The sequence below is a fragment of the Pseudorca crassidens genome, chromosome 16, assembly GCF_039906515.1.
Source record: "Pseudorca crassidens isolate mPseCra1 chromosome 16, mPseCra1.hap1, whole genome shotgun sequence".
In the NCBI taxonomy this organism is placed as follows: Eukaryota; Metazoa; Chordata; class Mammalia; order Artiodactyla; family Delphinidae; genus Pseudorca; species Pseudorca crassidens.
In genome coordinates, this window is record NC_090311.1 from 45,287,277 (window position 1) to 45,302,403 (window position 15,127).

Below are 15,127 nucleotides of genomic sequence, written 5' to 3' on the forward strand. Positions count from 1 at the left end.
TTGTTGTTGTTTTTTAACAGCATGATCATCCGGGAAATTTGTACAACCTCTTAAGACAGAGATCTGGGGCAGCTGGGAGCATTAGAACTGCGGGAGTGCACTGACGTATACTGGGGCAGGTGCAAGAGACCATCCAATGAAATGTTTACCACCTAATGGATATTGAAAGCCTTTGTGAGTCTCAAATCAAATTCCTCTTTGAAGGGAAGATGACGAGTAAATAGGCAATGCCGGTGATGATTCATTTGCCCCTAAACAGCTGCTTCTGTCTGAGGCTGCACGCGGTACACAGTGGGGATGAGGGGGCCTGAAGCCCACTATCGCTTCAGTATCCAGTTTCCAGGAAACTCGGTGAGATGTTTGCAGCTCCCAATCGCAGGTTCCTCTTTCCAAAGTAGAACACATCTCTTTTCGATCAGCAGCACCATTATAAACTTAGAGAAAATGGTTGCTAGGGACAAGAGTCCATTTAACTCAACAAATATTCATTAAACTCTTCCTGGGGGGCCAGGCACTATGCAAGGTGCTGGGCTAAAGGGGTGAGTCGAGCTTACTCTCTGACCCCATAGATGGAAGTGTGGCCGACTTAAGGCAGATATAAGCGTTACAATGAAATTGCAGACAATGTGCCACGAGACATGAATTCAGAGGGAGACCTAGGAAAGTAGATTTGTGTTGAGCTTCAGAAGAAGGACTAGAATATTACCAGGTATGTAATTGTCTATCCTGGGACAAGGGGAGCATGGCAAAGTCCATCAGAATCTGAAGCCAGCCGATATGTTCTCCATACATAACAAAGAAGATTTTTGTGCAGTACAGAAAGCGTAAGGCAGAGAACCCTATCAACAACAAAGACAATAACAACGGACAGAAGCGACGTGAGTGTGTGGGGGGCATTCAGTGCTTTGCAGGTGCATTCTCCTCTAATCCTCACAGTCTATGAAGCAGGGTCTTTTACAATTACATGTCGCAAATGGGAAATCATAGCATGGAGAATTTAGTAACTTGCACACTGGCTCACAGCTAAAAAGCCATAGAGCCAGTATTCATTCCAGACTCCAGCGCCGAAATTCTTTATTTTTAAATTTTTTTTTCATTTTTATTTTTGGCTGTGTTGGGTCTTCATTGCTTTGTGTGGGCTTTCTCTACTTGCGGCGAGCAGGAGGTACTCTTCGATGCAGTGTGCGGGCTTCTCATTGCGGTGGCTTCTCTTGTTGAGGAGCACGGGCTCTAGGCGCGTGGGCTTCAGTAGTTGCAGCACGTGGGCTCAGTAGTTGTGGCTCATGGGCTCTAGAGCGCAGGCTCAATAGTTGTGACGCACGGGCTTAGCTGCTCCGTGGCATGTGGGATCTTCCCGGACCAGGGCTCGAACCCGTGTCCCCTGCATTGGCAAGTGGATTCTTAATCACTGCGCCACCAGGGAAGTCCCCGGAAATGAAATTCTTAATGCCATCAGGAGAACAAAGTCTTAGATTGGCCACAGACCTCATCAACCCATAGCCTTGACCACGCCCCTTCCCCTGGGCCTCTCTCCCTTGTGTTTTGAAAGAGAAGAGTGCTGACCAAATGACCCTAAGGTGCTTGACATCTAAGTCACCTGAGATTGACTTTTCTCAGGGGTGGATGGAGAGGAGGAAAGGAACAGGGAGGGAGAAAGAAAGTTTAGGGAGCTAGCTTAGGTGGGACGAGGCAGAAAACCAGCTCCGCACTGAGGCTGTGACTGTGTTTACCCCATTTTTCACCCTGTGTCTGCATGCCCAGGAGCAGTTTCTATTCTGAGCATTAAACTCTCCCAACCCCAACACAGAGAGAGCCTGAGCAGTGCTTGACTCCTGCCCCTGGCACGGTCAGTGCCATGCGGCTCACCCTGCCAGAGGCCTGGCGCCTTTGGGGTTTTCCCTGGTGGCTGATGGGCCTAAGCCAAGCCTGGGAGCTGCGCCAGGTCCCGCCACGCGGCCCGCCTCCACGCCCAGGACAAAACTCCCAGCCTCAGCAGGGTCTCCCCCGCCATGCAGGTGAGAAGTGGCGAAGCAAACATCCCTGACACTTAGGGAGACAGCATCAACACCCAGGCTACCCTCTGGTTTCCCTCCAGAGGCCCGGGGCTCCTGCGGCTTCTGCTTGCTGTGCTCCAGTCCCTGGGGCTTATAAAAAAAGGTCAGCAGAGAGAGACCAGCCGGCACAACCTCCCAAAGTCCCCTTGCTCCCCTGAGCCCAGAGCCCCCTGGCTAACGCCCCCCAGCAGCTGGTGGGAGGTCTTTCTGGCCTCAGGACCTCACGGCCGCTCTTCATTTCTCCATGGACCTTTTCAGTTCCCATTTCTCTGGCTTGGGCAGCCCCCTGTGCTCACAGCCAGGCCACTTTTCTCTAGCCAGGGTCCTCTCCCAGTTACTCAGAGCATCCACCCCACTTCCTTGGTGCTCAACAGAGGCCAGTACTCTCCTGACCTTCTCTCCGTCTGTTGTCCTCCCCCTCCCCCTTCAGACCTGGCTCACTCATCACAAGACAGTGACTTTGCTCCCTGGAATGGGCTGGCCTTGTCTTCGGGGGCTTTGCAGTCAGGGCAGGCATTGCCGGACTTCTTGCCAGGGGCACCGTTGATCCCTTGCTTGCTGGTAGAGCCTGGATTTTCACAGCTGATCTATCTTCCTCCCTTCGACCAGCCATGTGCTTCACCCTGTCAGTCACAAGGGTCCATCCTCTGCAGCGCACCCCTACCCCACTGCCGGACAGTAAGAAGTGAGAGGGGGGTGGCCCAGTACCTTCTGGAAAAGGTTTCCTTGCTATTAAAATGACCCAGACTGGATGAAACCCTTCCTCTCCTTCAGGTGAATATGGTCATGACTGCTGAGAAATACAGGAACCATGTGCAAATATGAGGGGGAACTTAACCACTACGCTGAGGATGAGTGCAGAGACGGGAAGAACTTGGGTCCTTGAAAATGTCTTTGAGATACTGACTTAGCCAACCATGGAACTACCCATTTTGGGGGCTTTTTACTGTGTGAGATAATAAAATCCCCTTTGTTTGGGTTTTTTATTCCTCACAGATGAAAGCATCCCATGTTAGAGTGTAACTTACCCACACCCTTTGCCAGGTTTTGCATAAAGAAAATGTCCTATATCAACCGCAAATCTTTCTTTACCCGTGGACCAAATGAGGCCCTCTGCCTGCTTTGATAGATAAAGTTTTACTGGAACGCAGCCATGCCCTTCTTCTACAGAGTTGTCTGTGGCTGCTTCTGCTTGAGTAGCAGCAAGAGAGACAGCATGGAGTACAAATAAGAAAATATTTACTATCTGGCCAACTCCTAATTTACACTCAGTAGGCCAATAGAGAAGCAAAAGTTCCTCAAAAATTGTCACAGATTGGGCTTCCCTGGTGGCGCAGTGGTTGAGAGTCCGCCTGCCGATGCAGGGGACACAGGTTCGTGCCCCGGTCCGGGAGGATCCCACATGCCGCGGAGCGGCTGGTCCCGTGAGCCACGGCCGTTGAGCCTGCGCGTCTGGAGCCTGTGCTCCGCAACGGGAGAGGCCACAACAGTGAGAGGCCCGCGTACCGCAAAAAAAAAGAAATTGTCACAGATTATATATAGGTACATGAAAACATGAAATCCCTAGGAAAGGAGGCACTGTCACATCCTAAAGTGTCTCAAATGCCAAGCATCAGGCCACAACCTGCCACAGAGTCTGTCCCGAGAAGGACATGAGGGGATACAAGCGGTTGGTCAAACTCACGGGATGTGATGGTTAATTTTCTGCATCCACTTGGCTAAGCCATGGTGCCCAACTGTCTGGTCAAACACAAGCCTAGACGTTGCTGTGAAGGTTTTTTTTTTTTTACATGGGATTAACATTTAAATCAGGAGACTTTGAGTTAAGCAGATTTCCCTCCATAACGTGGGTGGGTCTCATCCAATCTTAAGGCCTTAAGGGAGCCTTAAGAGCAAAGACTGAGGTTTCCTGAGGAAGAAACAATTCTGCTTCAAGACTGCAACATAGAAACCCTGACTGAGTTTCCAGCCTGCTGGTCTGCAGCTTTCAGACTCAAGCCTGCTACATCAACTCTCACCTGAATCTCCAGCCAGCTGGCCCTTCCAGAAGATTTTGGACCTGTGAGGCCCCACATTCACATGAGCCAATTCCTTTAAATAAATAAATAAATCTCTCATCTCTACCTATCACGATAGGGTATGTAATAAATATAATATAATGTAATATAATATAATAATATAACATAATACATATTTCCTATTGGTCTGATTCTCTTAAGAACCCTATTACACTGGTCATTCTAATTCTGTCCCATCTGTAAGGCTGACATCTTAATTATTACAATGAGAGAGTTTTCAAAGTGAAGAACCAGAAATGATTCCCAATGGACACAAAATTTAAGAATTTTAGTAATTCTATGGCGCCATCCTTTCTTAAACACCCAGGACCTTAGTTTATAGTTACACATTTGGGGAAGGAAACTTGGGAATGGACAGCCTCTGTCACATCAGGGGCTAAACAGAGGTGGCTTTGATGGCAGGTTCAGAGGTAAGGTCAACTCAGCTGAAACATCTTTTTAAACCCAGGGTTTACGGGTCAAGTCTGGCCAGCTTGCCCCTTCCCCACTGGGGATGTTTTACATTCCTCGGGAAGCTGCATGCTTAGAAGAAGAGGTAGAGGAGCCCGCTCTTCCCTCCAGGACACAGTAGCAGCCACATTCTCTAGCTGGTGTGTCTCCCCAAAGTGCCTGAGGAAGATCATTTTGAAATTCACAACCCAGGAGCTGGACAAACGGCCCTTGTTTGTCAAATGCTCTGTGCTCTCTCAAGGTTCCTTTATTTTCCATCTAGAAGGTCTCCACTTCCTTTGGCTGCTTAATATCCTGGCTTGAGGGAAGGTCTTAACACTTCTTAGTTTTCAGCCTTGAGTATCAGTCAGTATCTTGCTATTCATAGAAATTCTGGCTCCTAAGCAGCAACAGACTCTGTGTGGAGGGAAAGCCTTACTGAAGACATTCTCCTTTGAGAAGCCTTGTCCTGTAAGTCCTCCTGCCCTTGTACTGTTTCATGACCAGCCACGGTGTCCAGTAAATGGTCTTGCTCTTTGCTAAATGAATCAAAATATTAAAAAAAACATAAAGTCATTTTCTACTATTAAAATCATAGTTACAATGAAAATGCAGTTTGCTCAGGAATTTTGCATTGCCAGTTATTTTCATCTTATTTTTAAGACGTTATTAACTCATGGCCATTACAATATCCATTCATAATAATCGACTTTCTAGCAGCATCCTCCAGGGGCATAGCCACATAGAAGGTGGAAGAACATATGAAATGCAGGTGAGTGGGGAGGTGACACAGGTCTGGGGAGGCGCAGGAAGGCAGGGAAAATCCAAACAAGTGGAGAGATGTCCTTTCCCTAGCCTTCTGATTTGTACTGTTGGATGAACCAAAAAAAAAGTATGTATGTCCAGTGTCAGGAAGATAGGGAGGAGGGGGTGAAGAGAAAGATCTTTGACTTACCAACAAACCAGACCTGTTTATGTTCTCTGTCTGTAGATGTTCATGCCATCCTTGTTCTCATATATTTTTTTCGAGCAGATCTGGGGCCAATTTACATCCTCTTCTCTGGACCAAGTGGAGAAGGGACTTGCGATAAGCTGTTATTCTTCCTCAGAAGGAAGTTTCAGCAGCAGTCTTTAGCTGTATCACCTTTTAAAGCAAACTCTCTTCCTCCTAGGAAACCCAGTGTCTAAGCACTTATTAGTTCTGCAGAATGGGATACAGAAGGTTTTCCAAAGCATAACTTAAAGAACAAACAATATGGTGTGTGTGTGTGTGTGTGTGTGTGTGTGTGTGCGCACACACAGGCACACATGCATGCCCGTTTAAGGAGAAGGCACTTATATGGCATATATCACTGAAATTTATGTCCATTTGGAGAATAAATTCTCATTCCCAGCCCACCTCTGGCATGGGTTGCAGAATTCCATATATTAACCTGAAGTTATTATATTTATGCTAACAAATGGAGTTAATGAAAACCATTTCACATAGGAAAGAAAGGTAGATGGTATGCAAATAATTTGAGAAATCATCTGAAAACTGATGGCAAATCCTGCTGCATGTTAAGATCATGCAATGGGATGACCTTGCTACTCAAGGATTCCACCAAAACAAATGGTGCAAGAAGCATTCTGTAAGTGGCCTCTTCCTCCTGATGGGTTTAATAAAACAGAGCCCATTAAAGATAAAGAAAAGCTGCTTGGTTTAAATTGGATCTTACAGATCTCAATCAAGTACAATCATCCAATTGTTTTCTAAAGAATATACATTCAGAATCTGCAGACTTTTTGAAAAATTGCTTTAAAAACTCACTTGTTCAGAATCTTATACTGGAGAGAGTAAAGGGGAAAAATCATACAAAGTCTTCCATAAAAGACCTTAGGCAATTAACCAGTAATTTTAATTCAAACTCCCCTTTACTGTTTTAAGGGAATGGCCTTGAAAATAATCTTCATTATTAATATTATTTATGTTAAAATACATAAGCCTGTTTTTCCTTCAAGACACAGAGAAATCTAAATTGCGTCTCAACAACATGTGATTATACCGAGTCATTTTCACGACGTGCCTCTCAAAGCACCAGAGGGAAGAAAGCAATTGCTCAGTCTTCTTGGAACGGTGCCCTACTGCCAAGCAGCTTCAGGCGAAAGCTGAGCAGAGCACCCTGCCCCAGGGGCAGCCTTACCTGATGCAAGAAGTCACATGTGTTTGATCAGACCCAGGCTCCTTTCCATTTCCACACGTACAAATCAAATATAAGTTTATTCTCTGTGGCTCTTTCTTAGCTAAAAATGTTGGCTCATGAGCGCCCCCATTTGGCTTTTTATGGATCTTACAAGTCAGTCTGGCCTGTTCACAAAATAATAACTTTTCTAAAGACTTTCTGATGCAGGAATGCTATAAAAAATGAGACTGCCCAAGATAACAGGATAAATGCTCTATTCCCTTAATGGACTCCCAAAGGCCCCCTTTATTGGGGTGATGCCCTGGGGGAAGTAGTCTTGCAGAAAATTCTGTGGCCCCAGCTTCCCTGAGGCCTGATCTTCCCATAGAGGTAGATATTGTTCTACTCTCATTCTCTGGTGGCACAAACATGACCACCAGGGCCACCACGGGGCAAACCCAGATTCCATGTCCCCTTGGATGGGGTAATGAGCCTCCCCAAGTCTGTTTTCTTACCTGAATCTTGCAGAAAGGAAAAAAAAAAAATCAGTCCTACACCAAATGTTGATTAAACACCTTGACATTCCAGGCAGAGTCAATATCTAAGGAAACAGATATAATCTCCTTCCATCAAGGAGCTCATGATAAAAGAAATGAAATACACAGTGTGCCAGAAAATAGTATTCAGGGGCCAGGGATGGGCATTTTAGATAGTGGGCCAGGGAAGACCTCAGAGAAAAGCAATTTGTGTAAAACCTGAAGGAGATGAAGGAGGGAGTCCATGCAGATGTTTGAGGGGAAAGCTTTCCAGGCTGGGGGAATAGCATGTGCAAAGGCCCTGAGGTGGGAGTGGGCCTGATATGTGGGAAGACGAGTGTGGTCAGAACAAAGAGAGGGAGGGGAAGTGGGAGGAGATGAGGTCAGAGAGGCAATAAAAGGGGCAAGATCATCTAGGAAAAGTGAAAGTTAGCAAACTATAGCCCATGTGACACATGTGGCCTATCCTGTTTTGTTAATAGTTTTATTGGAACCTCAGCCATGCCCTTTGATTTGCTTGTTATCTATGGATGCTTTCGAACCACTGACAGCAGAGCTGCAGCACAGAGCACTTAACCCACAAAGCCTAAAATATTTACTATCTGGTCCTTTACAGAAAAGACTTAACCAACCTCTGGCTTAAACCAATAGTGGTTTATTTTTCTCCATGGCAGGAAGTCTAGAGTAGGCAGTGAAGGCGTTATGCAGCAACTCCATGATGTTAAAAAAGACCCAGACTTCTTTTATCTTTGTGCTCCCCTAGCTTTAGTATGTGGACATGTTGTATCATAACCTCAAAATGGCTGCCAATGCTCCAGACATTACACATTTTCCACATTTGAAACAGAAAGGCAGGGAAAGGGGGTATCTATCTGATCCTTCTATCAGGAAAGCAAAAGTTGTCTTCACTCTCCCACAGCACACTTTTCCCTATCTCTTGGCCCAGAATTGGGTCATGTGACCACTTATAGCTTCAAAGGAAGCTGAGAAAGCCATGAAAAAGATTGTCAAGACTGACTTAGACACTAGCTTTCAACCTCTTTTGACTGTGGCCCGCAGTGAGAAACACATTTTATATCGCAGCCTAATACACATAAATGAAACATAGTGCAAACAAAAGTTTCACAAGACACAACTTACATTTACTATGTGTGCTATACACTGATATTTTCTATTTTTTTTAAATACTAGTCAAATCACCTACTAACTTAATTTCATGATACACTGTTGGGTTGTAAGTACAGTATGAAAAATACAAGTTGTTATGATCCTTCACCAGGGAGTGGCACATTGCTGCTCCAAACAAGTTGCTCACCCTTGCTCTCTCCCTCTCTGTCTCTCTCTCTGTCTCCCTCTCAACTTTTTTTTTAAGTATTGTTGATTCACAATGTTGTGTTAGTTTCTGGTGTACAGCAAAGTGATTCAGTTACATATATATATATTATTTTTCATATTCTATTCCATTATGGTTTATCACAGGATATTGAATATAGTTCCCTGTGCTATACAATAGGACCCTGTTGTTTATCCATCCTATATATAATAGTTTACATCTGCTAATCCCAAACTCCCAGTTCATCCCTCCCCTATGCCCCCTTCCCCTTGGTAGCCACAAGTCTGTTCTCTATGTCTGTGAGTCTGTTTCTGTTTCGTAGATAAGTTCATTTGTGTCATATTTTAGATTTCACATGTCAGTGATATCATATGGTATTTGTCTTTCTCTTTCTGACTTACATCACTTAGTATGATAATCTCTAGGTCCATCCATGTAGCTACAAATGGCATTAGTTCATTCTTTTTTAATGGCTGAGTAATACTCCATTGTATATATTTACCACATCTTCTTTATCCATTCATCTGTCAATGGACATTTAGGTTGTTTCCATGTCTTGGCTATTGTAAATAGTGCTGCTATGAACATTGGATTCATGTATCTTTTCGAATTCTAGTTTTCTCCAAATTACTGGATCACGTGGCAACTCTATTTTTAGTTTTTTGAGGAACCTCCATACTGTTCTCCATAGTGGCTGCATCAACTTTCCTTTCTTTTCCTTTCCTTTCCTTCCTTTCTCTCTTTTTTCCAAAGAAGGGAATGGGTACTGGGTTGGCAACTAACCGTATACACAACACCCACCATAAGTGAGCTGCGGGTCAAATACAGTTCCATTGAACACTGAAGGAAAAGGTGATTCTCCTTCTGAAGGTACTTGACGATGGACACTCATGGTCCATGTGAAATGCGGGTAGTAACACCCAACTCCCCAGGAATGTTGAGGGGATTGTGTGGGATCCCTGCTGCAAAGCACCTAGTGGAGTGCCTGACACACAGTGAGCGTGCAGGACACATCAGGTTGCTTCCTCAAAGCCAATCATCACTCCAGGCTAGTCCTGGCCCTGATGAGAACATCAGCTTCACCCACACTCTCGGGTGCTGGAGGGCGCCAGGGAAATTGTATCCTACCTGGGTGCTATGTCTACTTATCCTACTGGGCATGAATGAATGCTCAGAGGTTGAGGGCTATGTTGAATTTTACTTACTGTTAAAAAAAAAACAAACAACTTTGTGAAGCACCCAATTTTTGTCCTCAGCTTTGCGGATCAGACCTTTGGGCTATGCAGGAGTGGAAGTCCCCAGCCACTGGGATGCCCTGAGCTGGCAGAGGTTGGGCCACTCTTCACGAATTCATGTCAAGGCAGAGCTGAAAGATCCCTACCTGGCCTGGTCATCTTTAGCTCCTTCATTTTTACAGGTAGGGAAACTAGGCCAGAGCGATTGCAACATGGCAAGGTCATGCAGGAAGTAGATGGTAGAGACCAATCTCTTTACCCCAAATCCAGCAACCCTAACAACAACGATTAGCCCAGCCTCTCTCAAGTGGGGTCCAGGGGCTCAAAGACTCAAATCCCAGGCTGATTTTTGCCTATGTGGGCACCTGCCTTTTTCTAAAAGGTCCATATCTGATTCTAAAATGGCCATGTGACTGTAAAAAGATTAGGAACCACAGACTGAACGAAAGTAAAATGATTCACGTTGGGGGAGGGAAGGGGAAGTCCCGAGGTCAGTACTGGGATAGTGATACAAAACAGAAATTGCAATTGTTTCCATCAGCCCCTTCCCCTTCCCTGTCACCCCACACCCCAGAATCACTGAACTGCTCTGAGTTCCCCAAAAGGCCTGTGCCCTTCTGTCCCCTCTGCCTCTGCACAGGCAAATCCTCCTCCAGCAGGCAGTAACCGGAAGAGAAGCTTATCTCCTCTTAATCATCAGAGGATCTGATTTCTTTTTTTTTTTTTTACAAATGAGATTTTATTTTATTATTTATTTATTATTTGTTTGTTCGTTTGTTTGTTTATGACTGCATTGGGTCTTCCTTGCTGTGCGGGGCCTTTCTCTAGTTGCGGCGAGCAGGGGCTACTCTTCTTTGTGGCGCGCGGGCGTCTCATTGCAGTGGCTTCTCTTGTTGCCACGCACGGGTTCTAGGGTTCATGGATTGTGGCACACGGGCTCAGTAGCTGCTCCGCCGCATGTGGGATCTTCCCCGACCAGGGATTGGACCCGTGTCCCCCGCATTGGCAGGCAGATTCTTAACCACTGCGCCATCAGGCAAGTCCAGGGTCTGGCTTCTTAAATGGAGTGGAGCTCTGAGAGGCCACAGCAAGCAAACAGCCGGACTGCACACAGGTGGCCCTTGAGCAAAAACTAACATCGCTCAGGTTCTACTGATAACCTCCTCTTTCATGACAGACACACTAGTAATTGCGGGGCCCGCACTGCGACCTTTGTTGGAAACCCAAGGTTGTCCTTTCCCCCAAGTTCCCTGTCCTTGGTTTGCATACCGGACCCTCCCGACCGAGTCGGGGCTGCTTCCTCCGCGAGTCTCCAGGCGCCCTCTGTGTAGCCCGGGGACACCCCGCAAAGCAGACGCCCCAAACCTTCCCCGAGGCCTCTCAGACACCGCCTGGAGCGGACCCTCCGGCGGTGCCTGGGGCGGGGCTGGCCGCGCAAGGTGACGTGACGCCATTGGCCGGCCCGGGGCGAGGGGCGGGGAGGGGCGGGCCTGACGCTCCAAGCCCCGGAGCAGTAGGCGCTGCGGATGCGTCTCTGGTGACTGCGAGGGCAAGGCACCAGCAGCGGCTTCTGGACAGCGCGATGAGTGGACGGTGAGTGATGCACGGGCGAGAGAGTTCGGGGCGTCCACGGAGCTCCGACCTCCGCCCACCGCCCGAGCCCAGGACCTTCCCAGCCAGGGGCTCCGGAGTCTGGGCACTGGTGCCCTTGGCTGCCGCGTGCGAAGTCCCCTCCCTCTGCCAGCCTGGCGTATTGCGAACCTCGGGCCCAAGGCTGAGAGTGAGCACTGCGCCAGGCACCTCCTCCAAGGAGAGGGCACTTTAGAGGCTAAAACCTGAGCACAGCAGGTGTGTGCGCGGCAGCAGGCTACATCTTTGCCCACCTTGTCTCTCATCTTGGCCAATATCCTAGAAGTGTTGATCTTAGAATTGGGGGGAGAGGCTCGAAGTGCCTCTGGCACAATTCTCAGATTTCATGGATGGAAGACCATGAGCACCAAGATAATAGCAGAAGCAGGGCCTCACAATTGCTATTTATAGAGGATTTGCCTCGTTCCCAGACCTGTGCTAAGAGCTTTAGCACCGTATGCCACCTACTTCTCACAGCCTTGATACTTTCATTATCCCCATTTTCAGATGAGAAAACTGAGGCTTTAAGAGTTATGGAATTGTCCAGTTTTACCCAGATGAGTCAGTGGTGGAGTCAGGATTTTAACCCAGGGCTTGTTATGCCAGGTCTCATTCATTTCACCCACTGACTTCAGAGCTCACCCTACCAGCCACTCTGCTCGCCCCCGTGCTCCTGACTGTGTCCTGCACTTCCCACTCCAGACAGATGCCTTTGTTTTTATTCATCTGGCCTGGGGGAGTGAGGGCCTTCTCTCACACCAGGATCAGTGCCAGGCCAGTGCCAGTGTTTTCTTGAAACACTGAAAAGAGAGCTGTGAGTAATCCCACTTCACAGAGGAATTAAATAGGGTCACAACAGGTGAGGGCTGGGATTCTGGAATTTTAGCCCAAGCAGGTTGGACTCCAAAGCCATGGACTTGCACTTGCAAGAAGGATCCTCACTGGCTTCTATCTAGTTTAACTGCTCACGGCACAATCAAGATTTGTTGCCAGAAGCCATGAGTAAATATTAACTACAGCTAAAATGCCAATCTGCCTGCCCCCCCACCCCCGCTCCCCTGAGTAATTCCTGAGCTGCTGCCAGCAGGGTGGGAGGTGCTGGGTGGGGGGCAGGGGGTATACTGGGGAGGGAGAGGAGAGGAAGGGGAAGGGAGAGAAGAGAAGATGAATTCCTTAAACCTAGGTCACAAAATTGCTGGCTAAGAAGTTGTAATGGGGTGTGTTTCAACACTGTCGGTACGTTTTCATTAGTTTTTGTCATTATTCCCTCTGTGTGTAGTGCCTGTGGTTTGAGACTTTACAGGGAAAGTGAGATTGAGGCCACGGATTAAAGTGTCAGTGTGAAAGCCGGGAGGTGGGACCATATTTCCACCATGAGACTCCAGCAAGTGGCCTGGAGGTTGAGAATAGAGTGAAGTCCAGGGTCCCCCCGGGTGAGGGTCAGCTGGACAATGACCCATGACAACAGAACATGAACAGAACTCAGGCGTGTGTTATAGCTCAGGTCCTGTAAATGCAAAGGCTCAAAGGGGAGACTCTGATTACCAGAAAGCACTCTGGACTTGATCTTGGTTTTGAGAGTGAACTCAGCCAGATGTTGTGGCTCACAGATGCTCCTGCTGAGGACTGTCATCCTATCTGAGTCCCAGGTTCCCATCTCCAGAGCCTCACTGTCTCTCTGGAGACCCTGACTCCCACTATGACCTCTACTGGGAACTTCTGTTTATCATGGGTGAACCCCATATGAGGCCCATCTTACCTGTTTCCTCATTCACCTTCACAGCAGTTAGCGATTCAGCTCATGAGGAACCTGAGGTTCAGAGAGGGAAAAGGGACTTGCCTAAGGTCACACAGCTAAAGAATCCCAGAGCAGAGCTTTAAACCCAGATCCTTGCAAAGGCTGGTAGTTATTCTCTCACAGAGTGCACTGAAGAAAATATTTTCAAGTTGTTCTAAAGTAAATCAAAATCAACTAGGAAGTGGCTGCACTTCCCAAAGCTTCTGCAGTTTTGTCACTCTTGTTAAAGGGGAACTTGCAGTTTGCTCAGTCTCCTTTTCTGGCTGTCTGACCTCCTTCCCCAGGATGCACTGCTTAGAGAGATTTGGAACCCCCTTCCCTTGCCTTGCCTGACCTTGGGGGGTGGAGTCGAGGGTGTCATACAGCCCCATAGCCAAAGAGCTAGGAAGAGACCTAAAGACACTCTGGTCCAGCTGCCAGTGCAATCCTGGCTAAACTGAGGCCCGAGAGATGTCACAACACATTGAAGTCATGTGCCAAGCTGATACCCCAGCGAAGCTCATACCCAGACTTCTCTCTAGTATGCCCCTTTGCCTCCTCTCCCTTGCTGTGGCACATTTCAATAGAAGTTCTTAACCTGGGACCTGCAGGTCCGGGAGCACATGAGCAGGGGCTTACTGATCCTTCTGCAATGGTGTGCAAATTCAGTGTGTGTGTGTGTGCACACACGGGCATGTTTCTGGAGACAGTGTGTTAAGCTTTCAGGAGACTCCAGAGGGCTCCATGACCCAGAATATTCTGAGCCGAACCGTGTCTCACAGGAAACCACCTCCAGCAGCTGCATGCAGCACACAGGTCTGGTGCAGTGGGTAGCGCTGGCTGGGGAGATGAGAGGATGTGGGGGACGAAGAGGGGCAGCGATTTTGTGCACCCAGTGCAGCCCTGCAGCAGCTGGCACTGGGCACTCGGAGGGCCGGCACCTCTGGCTCCGGGCCATTGGGATATTAACCAGTGGTCATTCTGAGTACCTGTTTGGCCCAAAAAGCATAGCTGAGAGGATTCCTTTTTTCCTAGATCTCTTCTTCCATAGGCAAGAGCTAAGCTCAGTCTGGGGAGGGAGAATCCCGCGGGGCCAGGGAATATGTATGTAAGGGGAAGCAGTAGGATGGGAAATGCTTTCTTGCCCCAGGGTGCCAGGCCTTGAAAACGAGGGCAGAAGCCAGAGACCTGGCTGCAGGGGTCTGGTTGCAGCACCGCCTCTAGGTGGCGACTGTCAGAAAGCTGTGAGGAGGGCCAACCTGCCTGGATGCAGAGGCCCGGGCCCTTCAGAGGAAGAGCAACGGTGTCAGGGCGCCTGGTGCTGGGATAGCCTCAGGGAGAGTGTTGGTGGAAGCCCAGGACCTCGAGGGTGGGGACGATACAGTAAAGGTGAGCTGGGGTCAGGGGGTAGACCAAGGGGAAGGCGGCGAGTGGAGGTAATGGGTGGCTCTGCAGCTGCCGTTCCTGCTCTCCCTCGACTCCAGCTGGACTGTGCACAACGTCCCCCTGGGCTTCCAGCCACCAGGGCTGGGGCAGGGAGGGTGTGGCCAAGCCCAGGGAGTGAAGGTAGAGGAGTGAGGAAGGGCAAGGACAGCACTGTGGAAGGGAATGGAAGCTGCAGCTGCTGTGTCCCTGCCCGCCATCCACATCCCAACAGCTGGCTTTCTCGGCAAAAATACATTGCCAAGGGGTGGCCTGTGTCTGGCCAGACCCCCTCTCAGAGGCAGCTGGTACCAGCAGGCACTACAGCTTCTTCCCTGGCCAACCTCCTGCCATTTGCTGGTTAACAGGTGCTAGCTAGGGAGGGCCCACTTAAAGGTTCATTGTTTTCTGCGCCACCTTCCTGCTGGCCCTGGCTGGCATTTGAAAGGTGCAGCCACGGACTGCAGAGCAG

General features: G+C 48.3%; 1 protein-coding gene and 1 long non-coding RNA gene across 5 annotated transcripts in view; one reads left to right on the top strand and one right to left on the bottom strand.

The window, feature by feature from the left end:
• Nucleotides 1-8,379: 8,379 nt before the first annotated feature.
• LOC137208495 (uncharacterized) lies at nucleotides 8,380-11,240 on the bottom strand. Its single transcript, XR_010935643.1, has 2 exons — nucleotides 11,097-11,240; nucleotides 8,380-10,736 (listed from the first exon to the last, which is right to left on the bottom strand). It is a non-coding gene; the product is annotated as an uncharacterized lncRNA (long non-coding RNA).
• Nucleotides 11,241-11,303: 63 nt separating this feature from the next.
• Nucleotides 11,304-15,127, top strand: part of RASSF4 (Ras association domain family member 4) — a 34,206-nt gene continuing 30,382 nt past the window's right edge. For 3 of the 4 annotated variants that reach the window (XM_067710185.1, XM_067710187.1, XM_067710188.1), the window contains exon 1: nucleotides 11,304-11,420. The gene's annotated coding sequence lies outside the window, so the exon portion shown is untranslated. The remainder of the gene's footprint in view (nucleotides 11,421-15,127) is intronic. The other variant, XM_067710186.1, reaches the window with a different exon arrangement.